Here is a 19,767-nt window from a genome sequence, read left to right on the forward strand (position 1 = left end):
GATGAATCTATCCCTCCAGCACGTCCTATTAATAGCCGTGTCGAGGTTTAAGTCTCCGCCCTTGTGGCTCTGACGGATCTAGATTTTTGAGGTGAAGCATATTCATCAACTCTGGGTTTGACATGGCCTTGTATGTCAGGCAAAGGTCACCTCTGAGCAAGCGGTGCGACTGAATAGAGCTGGAGTTCTTTCAGTCGGGCAGCATAGGACAGATTTTTGAGACCCTTTATCCTTTTGGTGAGGAACTTTTGTGGCCTCTAGCTGCTGCAAGTGTCGGGTCAGATACATTCGAATGGGGCATTGTACTCAATCATTGGTCTGATGAGTGATGAGTATAGGGAGACTATGACCTCCCTTGATCTAGATGTGAATCCCTTCATGATGAGGTGGGCAATGTAGAAGGTCTTCCTAACTACTTTAGCTACATGGGTGTCGAATGACAGGCTACTGTCAACCTGGGTCCCCAGGTCCCTGATAACTTCTTCTGTGCTCAGAGGATTACCACCTATATGGTAGCTAGGGTAACCTTGTTTTTCCTGAAGGGTATGACTATGCATTTTTGGCATTTAACTTTAGGCCATGGCTCTGGCACCAGTCATCCGCTTCTGTGAGACCCTTCTGAAGGATATCTGTGTCAGATGTGTTTGACCACGGCGCCAGTTTGCAGTCATCTGCAAACTTTGTCAGCCATAACCCTCCTGTGTTTGCTTGTACTTGGAAAAGTAGATGCCAAACAAGAGTGGGCCCAGGACTGAGCCCTGTGGGACACCACTTGTGACAGGCTTTGAGTCTGACATGGCACCAGCAACTCTGACCCTGTGGGTTCTGTCACTCATCCAGTTTGCAACCCATCTTGTGATGTATGGGTTAACATTTAAGCTGATGAGTTTTTCAATGATACCCGAGTGGGGTATTGTATCGAAGGCCTTTGCCAGATCGAGGTAGGCTGTATGGACTGCCTTTCCCTCATCAATGGCTTTGGTGACTGTTTCGAAAAAGTCAACCAAGTTTAAAAGGCATGATCTGCCTTTGACAAAGCCAAACTGGGTTGGATCCAAAGTCTGCAAATTCCCTATGTCTTTATTTATGAGGTCCATTATGATCCTCTCCATAGCTTTGCAGATAAGGCTTGTCAAGCTAATGGGCCGGTAATTTCCAGGGTCTGTGGAGGCACCGCCTTTGTGAAGTGGGACCACAGTCGCAGTGCGCCACTCCCTGGGTACGTATCCAGAGGTGAGACTATGATTAAACAGATGTCCTAGCTGTGGGTTTAATTCCTCGTTGAGTTCGTGGAGCACACAGCCTGGGACACCATCAGGTCCCATGGATGCTGTGTTTTTTGCTTTGGAGAGAGCAGTTCTCACTTGGGCGTTTGAGATGTTTGGGGGGCTGCAACCATTTGGTATAGATATCTCTCCTTTTGGGGGGGAGGGGGGGAGAAGTTTGCAGTGAACCTGTCAGCCAGTATGTTGGCAATGTCTGTAGGATCAGTAATCTTCACATCATTTTGAACTAGTTCTGAGCATATCTGGGAGTTTCCTCCCAGGTTTCTAACATAGCTAAAGAAGGCCTTATGATTGTCCTTTGAGTCTTTAGCTATTTTTCTCTCAAAATTTGCTTTGGATGATTTTATGAGAGCTCTTAGTTTTTTACCTATAGTGATCAAGGGTGTCTTACCTTTTAAGGATTTTGCTCTATCTTGTAGTAGCTTCCTCCTTTTGTTGTAGAGTTTGTTTATGGCTGGGGTCCACCAAACTGGACGCTTGCCCTTGGTACAAAGAGTCTTTGTTTTGCTTGGGATTGCCTTATCCATGCAGTGCTGCAGGTGCTGGTAGAAGGCATTTGTAAGTGATTCAGCGGCTTGAGTACTGTTTTCCGCCAGCTCGGGGACCTCACAGGAGACCACACTAGTCTTTAGAAGTGTGAAGTCGGCTTTCGAGAAGTTTTTACTGTGGTCTTTTTTATTTCAGGTGGGGGTGGGATGAGGACCTCCAGCAAGATTAGTTTGTGATCTGATCTCACCAGTGAGGGGTATACTTCCGGTGTTGAACATTGTGCTCCCATGTTCGTGATGATGAGATCAAGTATGTTTTCTCCTCTTGTGGGGATGGTGACTAGTTGTTCCATGGCATTTGAGTTTATGAATTCCAGGAACTTTTGGGCTAGGGTGTTTGGGCTTGAGTAGTGTTCCCAGTCTATATTAGGGTAATTGAAGTCACCTAGTATGATGGTGTTTGGAGATACATTTATCCCCTCCAGTGTTTTCAGGAAAGCCATGTGAGGTTCCTGAGTTTGTGAGGGTGGCCTGTAACATGCTACAATTTGCAGAGCAGTCTTGCCTATGGTTAACTGCACCTGGATGGTCTCCAATGCATCGTGCGTTGCCACCAGTCTTGAGGTGTGGGTGTCCTTGATGAATATGGATACCCCCCTCCTTTCTTGGTATTGTCCGGATTTTGGGGCCGGAACGCATGGTATGAGGTAAAACCTGTTAGTGCTGGGGTGCTCTCAGGAGCCTTGAACCAGGTTTCTGTCACAGCACAGACATCAATGTTCTCCATACTGAGAAGGGCCTCGAGTGTGTGCATGTTGAGATTTAGACGTCTGGCATTGAGCAGCATTACCCTTAGTTTTTTTCCTTTTTTGTGTTCTAGGGTGGTAGGTTTAGAATTTGAGCCTTGCCTAAAAAAGGCACTATGGGGTGGCAAGAGCCTTTGCCAATATCCGGAATCCCAGGGGTGACAGGTGCAAGCCGTCCCTTGCGAAGCAGCGTGGCTTGTCCAGCATGTCATCCCAGGCAGACAGACATTGGATCCCCTTTGAATGACACCAGAGTTTAAGCCAATTGTTAAAGCTGATCATCTTATCTCTGTATTGTGGCATCATTCTTGGTGAAGGTAGGATACTGCTCAAGGTCAGGGTCATACCTGCCTGGGCTACATAATCAGAGAGCTCCTCAATGTCTCTTTTCATGTAGTCCAAGGAGGTACGTCTCAGGTCGTTTACACCAGCGTGGACAATGACTGAGTCGTATTTGTACCTGCTGTTGAGAGACCTGAGTGCTTGCGTTATGTGGCGGATTCTAGCGCCCGACAGGCAGCTTACTGTAACTCTCCTTACTCAGTCTGGTGAGCGGGACGTCAGTGTGTCTGACTATGGAGTCACCAATGACTAGTGTGTCTGGCATTGTGTTTGGCCTTAAGGGCTGTGACTGTTTGACACTCTGACTGTGAGGTCTATGTGTTGCAGGTGTTGTGTTCTGAGGTGGTGGTTGTTTGGGTGTCTGCTTTGGTGGCCTCTGCTGTTTTGGTAGATTTCTGATCAGAGCCTCCAAGTATGTCTTTGTGTGTTTATGTGTATGATTTGAGGTTGTGATGGTACTATGTGAGACTGGGTCTATAGTGTGTGTGTGGTAACCTTCTCCTCCTGTCTGGTCTTGCCAGTCCTAAGTTGAGAGAGCTCAGCCTCCAGTTTGGCCGTATAGTTGCATCTCGCATGTATTTGTGTTTTGTGGGAGGAGGAGAGGGTTGTCTGTGTACATGAGGCAACTGTAACATTGCCTCAATATTCCCAGGTTCACCAGCTGAGCAGGAGAGGATACTAGCAACTGATCCCTCGACATGCTAGAAGGAATAGACAAAAAAACTTTAAAAAGAGATTCTGGGGGATGTGGGTGTCCGAGAAATGGGGTTTCACCTTTTTGGGGTACTATCTATAACAAGAGTGCTGTATCTCGGTGATAAGTACTGTAGGAGCAAGTGCTAGGTTTGACAGATACAGAATAGGCTACTCGGAGTTAGGTAGAGATGATATTTTTAGTTATAGGATATGCTGATTAGATCAGTAGTATAGTTCGAGGAAGGTAGTTTTAAGGGAAAATTTGAAGAGTGGACTTTAGGTAGCCCTAATAGCTCACTTCCTACATAACATCCTACTATAATTCTCTCTCTACCTAACATATCTACTAGAAGTGCGCTAATAGTAGATATGTTAGGTAGAGAGAGAATTATAGTAGGATGTTATGTAGGAAGTGAGCTAATAGTAGATATGTTAGGTAGAGAGACAATTATAGTAGGATGTTATGTAGGAAGTGAGCTAATAGTAGATATGTTAGGTAGAGAGACAATTATAGTAGGATGTTATGTAGGAAGTGAGCTAATAGTAGATATGTTAGGTAGAGAGAGAATTATAGTAGGATATTATGCAGATGAAACATTTACAAGCAGGGGCCTGGGAGATGAACCATTACCAGGTTGCATGTATTCATTAATGATATAGGTGCCAAACCAGGAATGAATTTCCTTTTCCCATCCAGCTGTCCAAGTTACATTTGAATTGGGTTAGGGAGGAATGCTGTTTCACATGGATAGGGAGCCTGTTCCAGAGATGGGGTATTCTCTTGGATACATACCTGTCTCTCTAGGAGGTCCTATTTATATCAGAACCAAGATTTAAGCCTTTAGAATAGGTAATTCTGGTACTGTTTGTTTTGTGGATACGCAGGAAGTCCATCAGAGTGGGGTCTGACAATGCCCTGTATGCCAGGCACAGATCTCCCCTCGAAAGCCTATAGGAGACAGAAAACAGGGATAGGGCCTTAAGGCGGTCTGCATAGGACATTTTATTTACATCCTGTATTCTTTTATGAGGAACCTCTGTAGACGTTCCACTTGTTGAATATGCCTAGTTAGGTACATACTAAAGGGGGCAATGTACTCAATGATAGGTCTAACAAAAGAAGTCAGGTACAGTTCCACAACTGAATGAACAAAATCCAAAAGTTTGTAAAAACAAAGAACTTTAATGTGGAGATAGATGAGCGCTTTAACAATTTAAAAAATGCTTCCTCAGATCAAAGAATGAAACTGAAAAACTTCTTATATATACAATGAGTAAGTAAAATCAATTAAATAATCAATCTATTAAGGCATCTCATTAAATCTTGTAATAGTGAAGTCAGCATAACCAAAAAAACATTGTGCTTAAAGGCATGTACATAGTTTATCTCTAAAATATATAATGCATAAAAAACACATATACATATAAAAATATATGTGAATGAGTATGTATTATCTTAAACTTCTACTATTGTCTGGTTTTAGGGGAACAACATCATTAAGGCCAGAGCCCTTATGTGCTCTGAGCCTTAAAATCCACCTGGTTTCACTGTGTTCAGTGTCATTGGTTAAATCACCCAACCTCATATCTTCCTTCACTGTTTCTATCACATGAAATAAAAACGTATGTTGATTCCCCTCTTGTTCTATATGCTTTGCTAATGCACTATATTCTAGCCACTTATTGATGCAATATACATGGTCCCTTATTCGTTCGTGAAGACATATGTTGGTTTTACCAACATAAAGTTTTATTACAGCACTCATAAATAGCTAAATAAACTAAATTCTTGTTGTTGAAGTTGGCTAAGATGTTGAATCTAAATTCGTGACCAGAGTCAGAATGTATAAATACTGGATGTTCGAGTATGTAATGGCAAAAATTACATGCCCCACATTTTTTTGTACCTTTCATCCCATTATTTGCCCCTACATCTTTTCCTTTAGGGTCACAAAGCTGTCTCCTCTGGGATTTTTTGTTCCTATAAATAAAATAGGGCATCTTTCCTATATCTATTATTTATTTATTTGCAGTTTGTTTACCAGAATAGTGCATTGGGACACAAGGAACCCATCCAGTAAATTACAAGTATAATATGTTTCAGAATTACAAGATTACAGGATAACCATTCCTACAAATTTCACAAAACAGTTTATCAGACATTAGAAAGAGAATAAACTGTAATAACAGTTACAATAAATTAGCCTGTGAAAAATTCCATTATATATAAATTAAGGTAGTAAAAAAAGAATGCAAATTCCTTCTGGAGATTATGGGCTAAAGGAGGTTATCAGAAGATATGCTTGGGTAGAGAGAGAATTATAGTAGGATGTTATGTAGGAATTGAGCTAATAGTAGATATGTTAGGTAGAGAGAGAATTATAGTAGGATGTTATGTAGGAAGAGAGCTAATAGTAGATATGTTAGGTAGAGAGAGAGAATTACAGTAGGATGTTATGTAGGAAGTCAGCTAATAGTAGATATGTTAGGTAGAGAGAGAATTATAGTAGGATGTTATATAGGAAGTGAGCTAATAGTAGATGTATTAGGAAGAGAGAGAATTATGGTAGGATGTTATGTAGGAAAAGAGCTAATAGTAGACATGTTAGGTATTTTCAAGTGTAGCTCCCATTTTCAAGTGGAGCCATTTGTTTTTGAGTAATCTTCTACCAAAACAGGGATCATTGAGTGTGTCTTATCAATTCCCATTTTATTGGAAAATACTGTTTGAATTGCTGTGACCTAGCGAATGCTGAATTCAACAAGTTCACATTATATCTGGGACAAGGAAGTTTCTCCTGTTCCCCAGTGCCATGCTATCTAGGAGTTAGTATGTTTATAAATTTACAGATAAAGGGGTGTGGAGGAATGAAGGGGACTTGCTCTCCCAGTAAAACGTGGTTTTAGTTAATTTTCTATTCGTTCAACAATGTGTGGGTTCAGAGTGCTTTTCTTTGCTTTATGTAATGTACTCTCTTATGCAGTCCTTTCATTGAATCAATACAGAGCCTGAGGGTGACAGTGGGATTTGAACAGGAAAACCTCCTGTCAGTGCACATTATCGGAACATGCACTGGACTGGTGGGGTATATTCATAGGTTCATAGGTATTTACTAGGCTAATGACCAGAAGGGCTTTTATATGCCTAGCCATGCATCCCAAATCTCTGACAAGTTCTGATATCCTTGAGAAGTAGCAAAGGCTTTGGAGATGAAACATTTACAAGCAGGGGCTTGGGAGATGAACCATTAACAGGTTGCATGTATTCATTAATGACATAGGTGCCAAACCAGGAATGAATTTCCTTTTTCCATCCAGCTGTCCAAGTTACACTTGAATTGGGTTAGGGAGGAACGCTGTTTCACATGGATGGGGAGCCTGTTCCAGAGATGGGGTATTCTCTCGGATACATACCTGTCTCTCTAGTATACTAGGATGTAATGTAGGAAGTGAGCTAATAGTAGATATGTTAGGTAGAGAGAGAATTACAGTAGGATGTTATGTAGGAGAGCTAATAGTAGATATGTTAGGCAGAGAGAGAATTATAGTAGGATGTTATGTAGGAAGAGAGCTAATAGTAGATATGTTAGGTAGAGAGAGAATTATAGTAGGATGTTATGTAGGAAGTGAGCTAATAGTAGATATGTTAGGTAGAGAGAGAATTATAGTAGGATGTTATGTAGGAAGTGAGCTAATATCATATATGTTAGGTAGAGAGAGAATTATGGTAGGATGTTACATAGGAAGAGAGCTAATAGTAGATATGTTAGGTAGAGAGAGAATTATAGTAGGATGTTATGTAGGAAGTGAGCTAATAGTAGATATGTTAGGTAGAGAGAGAATTATAGTCGGATGTTACGTAGGAAGAGAGCTAATAGTAGATATGTTAGGTAGAGAGAGAATTATAGTAGGAAGATATGTAGGAATTGAGCTAATAGTAGATATGTTAGGTAGAGAGAGAATTATAGTAGGAAGATATGTAGGAAGTGAGCTAATAGTAGATATGTTAGGTATTGAGAGAATTACAGTAGGATGTTATGTAGGAAGTGAGCTAATAGTAGATATGTTAGGTAGAGAGAATTATAGTAGAATGTTATGTAGGAAGTGAGCTAATAGTAGATATGTTAGGTAGAGAGAGAATTATAGTAGGATGTTATGTAGGAAGTGAGCTAATAGTAGATATATTAGGTAGAGAGAGAATTATAGTAGGATGTTATGTAGGAAGTGAGCTAATAGTAGATATGTTAGGTATAGAGATAATTATAGTAGGATGTTATGTAGGAAGTGAGCTAAAAGATATGTTAGGTAGAGAGAGAATTATAGTAGAATGTTATGTAGGAAGTGAGCTAATAGTAGATATCTTAGGTAGAGAGAGAATTATAGTAGGATGTTATGTAGGAAAAGAGCTAATACTAGGTATGTTAGGTAGACAGAGAATTATATTAGGAAGTTATGCAGGAAGTGAGCTAATAGTAGATATGTTAGAGAGAGAATTATAGTAGGGTGTTATGTAGGAAGAGAGCTAATAGTAGATATGTTAGGTAGAGAGAGAATTATAGTAGGATGATATGTAGGAAGTGAGCTAATAGTAGATATGTTAGATAGAGAGAGAATTATAGTCAGATGTTACGTAGGAAGAGAGCTAATAGTAGATATGTTAGGTAGAGAGAGAATTATAGTAGGAAGATATGTAGGAATTGAGCTAATAGTAGATATGTTAGGTAGAGAGAGAATTATAGTAGGAAGATATGTAGGAAGTGAGCTAATAGTAGATATGTTAGGTATTGAGAGAATTACAGTAGGATGTTATGTAGGAAGTGAGCTAATAGTAGATATGTTAGGTAGAGAGAGAATTATAGTAGAATGTTATGTAGGAAGTGAGCTAATAGTAGATATGTTAGGTAGAGAGAGAATTATAGTAGGATGTTATGTAGGAAGTGTGCTAATAGTAGATATATTAGGTAGAGAGAGAATTATAGTAGGATGTTATGTAGAAAGTGAGCTAATAGTAGATATGTTAGGTAGAGAGAGAATTATAGTTGGATGTTATATAGGAAGTGAGCTAAAAGATATGTTAGGTAGAGAGAGAATTATAGTAGAATGTTATGTAGGAAGTGAGCTAATAGTAGATATGTTAGGTAGAGAGAGAATTATAGTTGGATGTTATCTAGGAAGTGAGCTAATAGTAGATATGTTAGGTAGAGAGAGAATTACAGTAGTATGTTATGTAGGAATTGAGCTAATAGTAGATATCTTAGGTAGAGAGAGAATTATAGTAGGAAGTTATGCAGGAAGTGAGCTAATAGTAGATATGTTAGAGAGAGAATTATAGTAGGGTGTTATGTAGGAAGAGAGCTAATAGTAGATATGTTAGGTAGAGAGAGAGAATTATAGTAGGATGATATGTAGGAAGTGAGCTAATAGTAGATATGTTAGGTAGAGATAGAATTATAGTAGGATGTTATGTAGGAATTGAGCTAATAGTAGATATGTTAGGTAGAGAAAGAATTATAGTAGGATGTTAAGTTGGAAGTGAGCTAATAGTAGATATGTTAGGTAGAGAGAGAAATATAGTAGGATGTTATGTAGGAAGTGAGCTAATAGTAGATATGTTAGGTAGAGAGAGAATTATAGTAGGATGTTATGTTGGAAGTGAGCTAATAGTAGATATGTTAGGTAGAGAGAGAAATATAGTAGGATGTTATGTAGGAAGTGAGCTAATAGTAGATATGTTAGGTAGAGAGAGAATTATAGTAGGATGTTATGTTGGAAGTGAGCTAATAGTAGATATGTTAGGTAGAGAGAAATATAGTAGGATGTTATGTAGGAAGTGAGCTAATAGTAGATATGTTAGGTAGAGAGAGAATTATAGTAGGATGTTAAGTTGGAAGTGAGCTAATAGTAGATATGTTAGGTAGAGAGAGAAATATAGTAGGATGTTATGTAGGAAGTGAGCTAATATTAGATATGTTAGGTAGAGAGAGAAATATAGTAGGATGTTATGTAGGAAGTGAGCTAATAGTAGATCTGTTAGGTAGAGAGAGAATTATAGTAGGATGTTATGTATGAAGTGAGCTAATAGTAGATATGTTAGGTAGAGAGAGAATTATAATAGGATGTTATGTAGGAAGAGCGCTAACAGTAGACATGTTAGTTAGAGAGAGAATTATATTAGGATGTTATGTAGGAAGTGAGCTTATAGTAGATATGTTAGATAGAGAGAGAATTATAGCAGGATGTTACGTAAGAAGAGAGCTACTAGTAGATATGGTAGGTAGAGAGAGAATTATAGTAAGATGTTACGTAGGAAGAGAGCTAATAGTAGATATGTAAGGTAGAGAGAGAGAATTATAGTAGGATGTTATGTAGGAAGTGAGCTAATAGTAGATATGTTAGGTAGAGAGAGAATTATAGTAAGATGTTATGTAGGAAGAGAGCTAATAGTAGTTATGTTAGGTAGAGAGAGAATTATAGTAGGATGTTATGTAGGAAGTGAGCTAATAATAGATGTGTTAGGTAGAGAGAGAATTATAGTAGGATGTTATGTAGGAAGTAAGCTAATAGTTGATATGTTAGGTAGAGAGAGAATTATAGTAGGATGTTATGCAGGAAGAGAGCTAATAGAAGATATGTTAGGTAGAGAGAGAATTATAGTAGGATGCTATGCAGGAAGTGAGCTAATAGTAGATCTGTTAGGTAGAGAGAGAATTATAGTAGGAAGTTATGTAGGAAGTGAGCTAATAGTATATATGTTAGGCAGAGAGAGAATTGGAGTAGGATGTTATGTAGGAAGTGAGCTAATAGTAGATATGTTAGGTAGAGACAGAATTATAGTAGGATGTTATGTAGGAAGTGAGCTAATAGTAGATATGTTAGGTAGAGAGAGAATTATAGTAGGATGTTATGTCGGAAGTGAGCTAATAGTAGATATGTTAGGTAGAGAGAGAAATATAGTATTTATTATTTATTTATTGTATTTTACATTTGTTGACCGGGAAGGTCCGACTGGATACATGTCCATTTTCAGAGAAGGCCCGAGGAGAAAAGCTCCAACACTGACAAATAGGTAAAATATATGTTAATAGAATACAGATTGTTCTCCTTTGGTAGTTTACACAAAAAAGAGGAGACATTATAAAGTATTTAAATACACTACTCCAAGTATATATAAAATGTTACACACACGTCTTATAGCATTCTTTTTCTTTTTTTAGGCTGACCCTTAGGATAGTTTGATAGGGTATTAGTTTAAGAAGAAAAGAAAAGAGATTTACATGGAAGAAGGGATAAGGAGGAATCAGATGAGAGAGAGGTAAAGGTTAAATAGGTTAGACCTGGTAAAGGAAGAAGATTACTTTAGTAGGATGTTATGTAGGAAGTGAGCTAATGGTAGATATGTTAGGTAGAGAGAGAATTATAGTAGAATGTTATTTAGGAAGTGAGCTAATAGTAGATATGTTAGGTAGAGAGACAATTATATTAGAATGGTATGTAGGAAGTAAGCTAATAGTAGATATGTTAGGTAGAGAGAGAATTATAGTAGGATGTTATGTAGGAAGACAGCTAATAGTAGATATGTTAGGTAGAGAGACAATTATATTAGGATGGTATGTAGGAAGTGAGCTAATAGTAGATATGTTAGGTAGAGAGAGAATTATAGTAGGATGTTATGTAGGAAGTGAGCTAATAGTAGATATGTTAGGTAGAGAGAGAATTATAGTAGGATGTAATGTAGGAAGTGAGCTAATAGTAGATATGTTAGGTAGAGAGAGAATTATAGTAGGATGTTATGTAGGAAGTGAGCTAATAGTAGATAAGTTAGGTAGAGAATTATAGTAGGATGTTATGAAGGAAGTGAGCTAATAGTAGATATGCTAGGTAGAGAGAGAATTATAGTAGGATGTTATGTAGGAAGTGAGCTAATAATAGATATGTTAGGTAGATAGAGAATTATAGTAGGATGTTATGTAGGAAGTAAGCTAATAGTAGATATGTTAGGTAGAGAGAGAATTATAGTAGGATGTTATGTAGGGAGTGAGCTAATAGTAGATATGTTAGGTAGAGAGGGAATTATAGTAGGATGTTATGTAGGAAGTGAGCTAATAGTAGATATGTTAGGTAAAGAGAGAATTATAGTAGGATGTTATGTAGGAAGTGAGCTAATAGTAGATATGTTAGGTATAGAGAGAATTATAGTAGGATGTTATGTAGGGAGTGAGCTAATAGTAGATATGTTAGGTAGAGAGAGAATTATAGTAGGATGTTATGTAGAAAGAGAGCTAATAGATATGTTAGGTGGAGAGAGAATTATAGTAGAATGTTATGTAGGAAGTGAGCTAATAGTAGATATGTTAGGTAGAGAGAGAATTATAGTAGGATGTGATGTAGGAAGTGAGCTAATGGTAGATATGTTAGGTAGAGAGAGAATTATAGTAGGAAGTTATGTAGAAAGTGAGCTAATAGTAGATATGTTAGGTAGAGCGAGAATTATAGTAGGATGTTATGTAGCAAGTGAGCTAATAGTAGATATGTTAGGTAGAGAGAGAATTATAGTAGGATGTTATGTAGGAAGAGAGATAATAGTAGATATGTTAGGTAGAGAGAGAATTATAGTAGGATGTTATGTAGGAAAAGAGCTAATAGTAGATATGTTAGGTAGAGAGAGAATTATAGTAGGATGATATATAGGAAGTGAGCTAATAGTAGATATGTTAGGTAGAGAGAGAATTGTAGTAGGATGTTATGTAGGAAGAGAGATAATAGTAGTTATGTTAGGTAGAGAGAGAATTATAGTAAGATATTATGTAGGAAGAGAGCTAATAGTAGATATGTTAGGTAGAGAGAGAATTGTAGTAGGATGTTATGTAGGAAGAGAGATAATAGTAGTTATGTTAGGTAGAGAGAGAATTATAGTAAGATATTATGTAGGAAGAGAGCTAATAGTAGATATGTTAGGTAGAGAGAGAGAGAATTATAGTAGGATGTTATGTAGGAAGTGAGCTAATAGTAGATATGTTAGGTAGAGAGAGAATTATAGTAGGATGTTATGTAGGAAGACAGCTAATAGTAGATATGTTAGGTAGAGAGAGAATTATAGTAAGATGTTATGTAGGAAGAGAGCTAATAGTAGATATGTTAGGTAGAGAGAGAGAATTATAGTAGGGGGTTATGTAGGAAGTGAGCTTACAGTAGATATGTTAGGTAGAGACAGAATTATGGTAGAATGTTATGTAGGAAGTGAGCTAATAGTAGATATGTTAGGTAGAGAGAGAATTATAGTAGGATGTTATGTAGGAAGTGAGCTAATAGTAGATATGTTAGGTAGAGAGAGAATTATAGTAAGATGTTATGTAGGAAGAGAGCTAATAGTAGATATGTTAGGTAGAGAGAGAATTATAGTAGGATGTTATGTAGGAAGTGAGCTAACAGTAGATATGTTAGGTAGAGAGAGAATTATAGTAGGAAGTTATGTAGGAAGTGAGCTAATAGTAGATATGTTAGGTAGAGAGAGAATTATAGTAGGAAGTTATGTAGGAAGTGAGCTAATAGTAGATATGTTAGGTAGAGAGAGAAATATAGTAGGATGTTATGTAGGAAGAGAGCTAATGGTAGATATGTTAGGTAGAGAGAATTACAGTAGGATGTTATGTAGGAAGTGAGCTAATAGTAGATATGTTAGGTAGAGAGAGAATTATAGTAGGATGTAATGTAGGAAGAGAGCTAATAGTAGATATGTTAGGTAGAGAGACAATTATATTAGGATGTTATGTAGGAAGTGAGCTAACAGTAGATATGTTAGGTAGAGAGAGAATTATAGTTGGATGTTATGTAGGAAGTGAGCTAACAGTAGATATGTTAGGTAGAGATAGAATTATATTACGATGTTATGTAGGAAGTGAGCTAATAGTGGATATGTTAGGTAGAGAGAGAATTATAGTAGGATGTTATGTGGGAAGTGAGATAATAGTAGATATGTTAGGTAGAGAGAGAATTATAGTAGGATGTTATGTAGGAAGTGAGCTAATAGTAGATATGTTAGGTAGTGAGAGAATTATAGTAGGATGTTATGTAGGAAGTGAGCTAATAGTAGATATGTTAGGTAGAGAGAGAATTATAGTTGGATGTTATGTAGGAAGAGAGCTAATAGTAGATATGTTAGGTAGAGAGAGAATTATAGTAGGATATTATGTAGGAAGTGAGGTAATAGTAGATATGTTAGGTAGAGAGAGAATTATAGTAGGATGTTATGTAGGAAGAGAGCTAACAGTAGATATGTTAGGCAGAGAGAGAATTATATTAGGATGTTATGTAGGAAGTGAACTAAGTAGATATGTTAGGTAGAGAGAGAATTATAGTAGGATGTTATGTAGGAAGTGAGCTAATAGTAGATATGTTAGGTAGTGAGAGAATTATATTAAGATGTTATGTAGGAAGTGAGCTAATAGTAGATATGTTAGGTAGAGAGAGAATTATAGTAGGATGTTATGTAGGAAGAGAGCTAATAGTAGATATGTTAGGTAGAGAGAGAATTATAGTAGGATGTTATGTAGGAAGTGAGCTAATAGTAGATATGTTAGGCAGAGAGAGAATTATAGTAGGATGTTATGTAGGAAGTGAGCTAATAGTAGATATGTTAGGTAGAGAGAGAATTATAGTAGGATGTTATGTAGGAAGAAAGCTAACAGTAGATATGATTAGGCAGAGAGAGAGAATTATAGTAGGATGTTATGTAGGAAGTGAGCTAATAGTAGATATGTTAGGTAGAGAGAGAATTATAGTATGATGTTATGTAGGAAGTGAGCTAATGGCAGATATGTTAGGTAGAGAGAGAATTATAGTAGGAAGTTATGTAGAAAGTGAGCTAATAGTAGATATGATAGGTAGAGAGAGAATTATAGTAGGATGTTATGTAGGAAGTGAACTAATAGTAGATATGTTAGGTAGAGAGAGAATTATAGTAGGATGTTATGTATGAAGTGAGCTAATAGTAGATATGATAGGCAGAGAGAGAATTATAGTATGATGTTATGTAGGAAGTGAGCTAATGGTAGATATGTTAGGTAGACAGAGAATTATAGTATGAATTATGTAGAAAGTGAGCTAATAGTAGATATTTTAGGTAGAGAGAGAATTATAGTAGGATGTTATGTAGGAAGTGAGCTAATAGTAGATATGTTACGTAGAGAGAGAATTATAGTAGGATGTTATGTAGGAAGTGAGCTAATGGTAGATATGTTAGGTAGAGAGAGAATTATAGTAGGAAGTTATGTAGAAAGTGAGCTAATAGTAGATATGATAGGTAGAGAGAGAATTATAGTAGGATGTTATGTAGGAAGTGAACTAATAGTAGATATGTTAGGTAGAGAGAGAATTATAGTAGGATGTTATGTAGGAAGTGAGCTAATAGTAGACATGTTAGGTAGAGAGAGAATTATAGTAGGATGTTATGTAGGAAGAATGCTAACAGTAGATATGATTAGGCAGAGAGAGAGAATTATAGTAGGATGTTATGTAGGAAGTGAGCTAATAGTAGATATGTTAGGTAGAGAGAGAATTATAGTATGATGTTATGTAGGAAGTGAGCTAATGGTAGATATGTTAGGTAGAGAGAGAATTATAGTAGGAAGTTATGTAGAAAGTGAGCTAATAGTAGATATGATAGGTAGAGAGAGAATTATAGTAGGATGTTATGTAGGAAGTGAACTAATAGTAGATATGTTAGGTAGAGAGAGAATTATAGTAGGATGTTATGTATGAAGTGAGCTAATAGTAGATATGATAGGCAGAGAGAGAATTATAGTATGATGTTATGTAGGAAGTGAGCTAATGGTAGATATGTTAGGTAGACAGAGAATTATAGTATGAATTATGTAGAAAGTGAGCTAATAGTAGATATTTTAGGTAGAGAGAGAATTATAGTAGGATGTTATGTAGGAAGTGAGCTAATAGTAGATATGTTACGTAGAGAGAGAATTATAGTAGGATGTTATGTAGGAAGAGAGCTAATAGTAGATATGTTAGGTAGAGAGAGATTTATAGTAGGATGTTATGTAGGAAGTGAGCTAATAGTAGATATGTTAGGTAGAGAGAGAATTATAGTAGGATGTTATGTAGGAAGTGAGCTAACAGTAGATATGTTAGGTAGAGAGAGAATTATAGTAGGATGTTATGTAGGCAGTGAGCTAACAGTAGATATGTTAGGTATAGAGAGAATTATAGTAGGATGCTATGTAGGAAGAGAGCTAATAGTAGATATGTTAGGTAGTGAGAGAATTATATTAAGATGTTATGTAGGAAGTGAGCTAATAGTAGATATGTTAGGTAGAGAGAGAATTATAGTATGATGTTATGTAGGAAGTGAGCTAATGGTAGATATGTTAGCTAGAGAGAGAATTATAGTAGGAAGTTATGTAGAAAGTGAGCTAATAGTAGATATGATAGGTAGAGAGAGAATTATAGTAGGATGTTATGTAGGAAGTGAACTAATAGTAGATATGTTAGGTAGAGAGAGAATTATAGTAGGATGTTATGTAGGAAGTGAGCTAATAGTAGATATGATAGGCAGAGAGAGAATTATAGTATGATGTTATGTAGGAAGTGAGCTAATGGTAGATATGTTAGGTAGACAGAGAATTATAGTATGAATTATGTAGAAAGTGAGCTAATAGTAGATATTTTAGGTAGAGAGAGAATTATAGTAGGATGTTATGTAGGAAGTGAGCTAATAGTAGATATGTTACGTAGAGAGAGAATTATAGTAGGATGTTATGTAGGAAGAGAGCTAATAATAGATATGTTAGGTAGAGAGAGAATTACAGTACGATGTTATGTAGGAAGTGCGCTAATAGTAGATATGTTAGATAGGGAGAGAATTATAGTAGGATGTTATGTAGGAAGTGAGCTAATAGTAGATATGTTAGGTAGAGAGAGAATTATGGTAGGATGTTATGTAGGAAGAGAGCTAATAATAGATATGTTAGGTAGAGAGAGAATTACAGTAGGATGTTATGTAGGACGTGCGCTAATAGTAGATATGTTAGATAGGGAGAGAATTATAGTAGGATGTTATGTAGGAAGTGAGCTAACAGTAGATATGTTAGGTAGAGAGAGAATTATAGTAGGATGTTATGTAGGAAGAGAGCAAGAGCATTCCCATTGTGAGATCAGGTGTGAGTGAAGTAAAGTTTTAAAGATAGAGAGACTATTATTGGTATGGATAAGAGGTGCGAGAGAATTCCAGTGACGTGCTAAGCAGAAGGACAGAAGATATTTGCCTTGAGGCCAGTTACATTCTCATCCGTATATAAAACATGCCAATGTCTGCAAACTATATCTTTAATAACATTAGCCTCCCTACTGTATGTTAAACTGAAATAGACCTTTCTATTTTTAGACTTTCGATTTTGCACATTGCCTCTATGGGGTGAAGAATAAAAAAGTTTACTCAAACCTTCCCTTTCTTTCTTAACTCACTCACTGGACTTACATCTTTTCCCAGTTAGGGGTCACCACAGTGGAACTCCGGTCCGCTAATGATTGGCAGTAGATTTTTACGTACTGGCTTGCCGGGCCTAATGCACAACCTTCAATGAAGGAATGTCCCTTCACGCATGTCGACACACAGAAGACGGTCTAACTGAGAATCGAACGTGCAACATCTAAGTGTGAGGCGACAATGCTACCGCAGCACCACCACCGCAGTTCTTAACTAACTCACTATTTTTTCAATTTCAGTACTATCATACCCTCTATTCTCAAAACCTCTCCCAAGCCTAATTCCTTCTCAAAATCAGTGTCATCCACTGTTAGCCTAGAGAGAAGTAGCATTTGTCCCTTGACAACATTGGGGAATATATGTCCCGGATGAATGCTATCTCGGTGCAAATATGAAGGAACATAGCATTCCTTTCTAAAAACATTTGCAGAGATACTATTGTTGTAAATATTCTTCTCGATATGGATATCTAAATAGTTAATACTACTAGGAGAATACACAGCCGTGAATTTCAAAAAGTCACTGCTAGTATTCATCTGTTCTAAAAAAAATTTGCAAAACTCTTTCTCTGTTCCTTTCCGTAGCAGAAATAGGTCATCCACAAAATGGCAAAAAAATACCATGTTCTTCCCTAATAAACACTTAATGTGCTGGGATTCCCATTCTGCCATAATTAGGTTGGCATAGGTATTGGCACAAGGAGTGCTCATAGCTACACCAGCCCACTGTAGGTAATAATCTCGATCAAAAATGAATACATTGTGTTCCAATGCCATTTCTAGTAAGAAACAAATAATATCTGTTTGTTGCATATTATAATCACTATTCCTAGCAATAAAAGCTTTCATCATTTCAATCTCTTGTAAATTGGGGATCACAGTAAACAAAGATATTACATCCATTGTTACAAACAAATCAAAAGTACGATGTTCAGCAAACTTCAAATATCCATGCAACTCCTCTAGAAACTGCTTGCTATCTTTTAGTATTAAATCATACTTATCTAAAACTGGTCTCAGGTGTTTTTCAATGTAAATGGAAAAGGTTTGGTTAATCAGCCAGTCCCTGATACAATAGGTCTAAACTTAGGGGTATATGGATCTTTATGTATTTTGGGCAAACCATATAAGTTGGGTACTAAAGGGTGTTCCACTATGAAATACTGAAACATTTCCTTAGACATAATACCCATTTGCAAAATCTCCATCAATGCTTTCTGAATTTCCTCTTTCATATTATATATAACATTTCCATTTATCGTTTTATATGTGCATGCATCATTTAACATACCTCTAATAGTGTCAAAATAAAAACGCCTATTCATAACTACTACTAGACTGCCTTTGTCAGCTGCTTGGATAACTATTCTGTCATCATTTTGTAGTTTGTTAAGAGCCATTCGCTCATCTGAAGTCATGTTCACAAATTTCCTACTCTTCCTATTTCCATAGAAATATTTATAGACATCTTCACATAATTTTATAAAAACATCTAAAGCAGGGTTCGAAGCAGGTACAAAAGCGATAGGTTTCTTAAATAAGCAGATAGCATTATTAAACTCTTTAAATATGACTTTTAAAAACACATTTCTTATAAAAAGTCTAAAATCTAATACATTTTCAGGTAAATCAGCAACCTGAGCTGGAATAAAGGACAAGCCTTTGTTAAGTACCTTAAGTTCAATTTCTGAAAGAACCCGGTCAGAAATGTTCCATAGTAGTTTACCTCGTTCATATTCCACATTTTTTCAGAGGGTGGTGGTTGTTGTTGAAAAACTGTTGCTTCCTCTTTGTTCTGCCCCTGTTCGATGTATTCTCCAATTATTTCATTCTGTTCTTCCTGAAAGGAAGCGGTAGAGTAGACAAAGCCTGGTCGTTCACAGCCACCCCAGTTTTCTTTCTGACTACTCGCTCCGTTTCACATATCCTTTCCCTCCGTTCGACAAAGACATTAGGAGTCTCATGCACAAGTGGAGTGCTATACACTGAATGTATTTGCACACTGAGAGCTGTGGGCAGAGCTTCTATCTGCTGTTGTACGGGTGTAGTCACAGTAGATCTCGTTTCATTGGTCGCTTCCTCTGCAGTTGAACTATGTGCAGTCCTCTGTTCCCTGGGCCAAGTGAACACCCAGTTGTTTTTGAAATCATGGATATCTCTTTGTAGTTTCTTCTTTTTCTGAGCCAAAAGTCTCTGCTCATTAGCAGATACATGATCAATAAGCTCACAACACCATATATCTGCAAAATCATCACCATCTTCCTTATATAATTCATTCTGCAATGATTGTATTTTATTAATCAGCTTGTGTTCTATAGGCAGAAAAAAAGTCTATTAAAAGCTTAATATATCTGGAGCTGGTATCCAAATGTATTTGTTGCCACTTGGCAATAAATTTGGATAAGACTCCCCGTACGTGGTCACATTAAAAACACGTAGTCCTCTGGGTATTACCTTTAGGGAAATAAATGCCTCAAAGTGAAGTCTTTGACACTGAAATCTTTTAAGTTGGTACAGTTCATTTTCCATTTGCTTCATAATGTTATGAACCTTAAGCTTCTCTCGTTCATTGTCAATGCCTGATGAAATAGCCATATGTGCCTCAATGTCCAGCAGTGGATTACTATCCATGCACATAAAATTCACCAAGAGTTC

General features: G+C 37.0%; 1 protein-coding gene across 1 annotated transcript in view; it reads right to left on the minus strand.

Moving 5' to 3' along the window:
* Nucleotides 1-19,767, minus strand: part of SKAP1 (src kinase associated phosphoprotein 1) — a 2,077,187-nt gene that overhangs the window by 13,659 nt on the left and 2,043,761 nt on the right. The window lies entirely within an intron of this gene.

The sequence above is a fragment of the Protopterus annectens genome, chromosome 13.part0 (genome assembly GCF_019279795.1).
Source record: "Protopterus annectens isolate FY-2018-M chromosome 13.part0, PAN1.0, whole genome shotgun sequence".
Classification (NCBI taxonomy): domain Eukaryota; kingdom Metazoa; phylum Chordata; order Ceratodontiformes; family Protopteridae; genus Protopterus; species Protopterus annectens.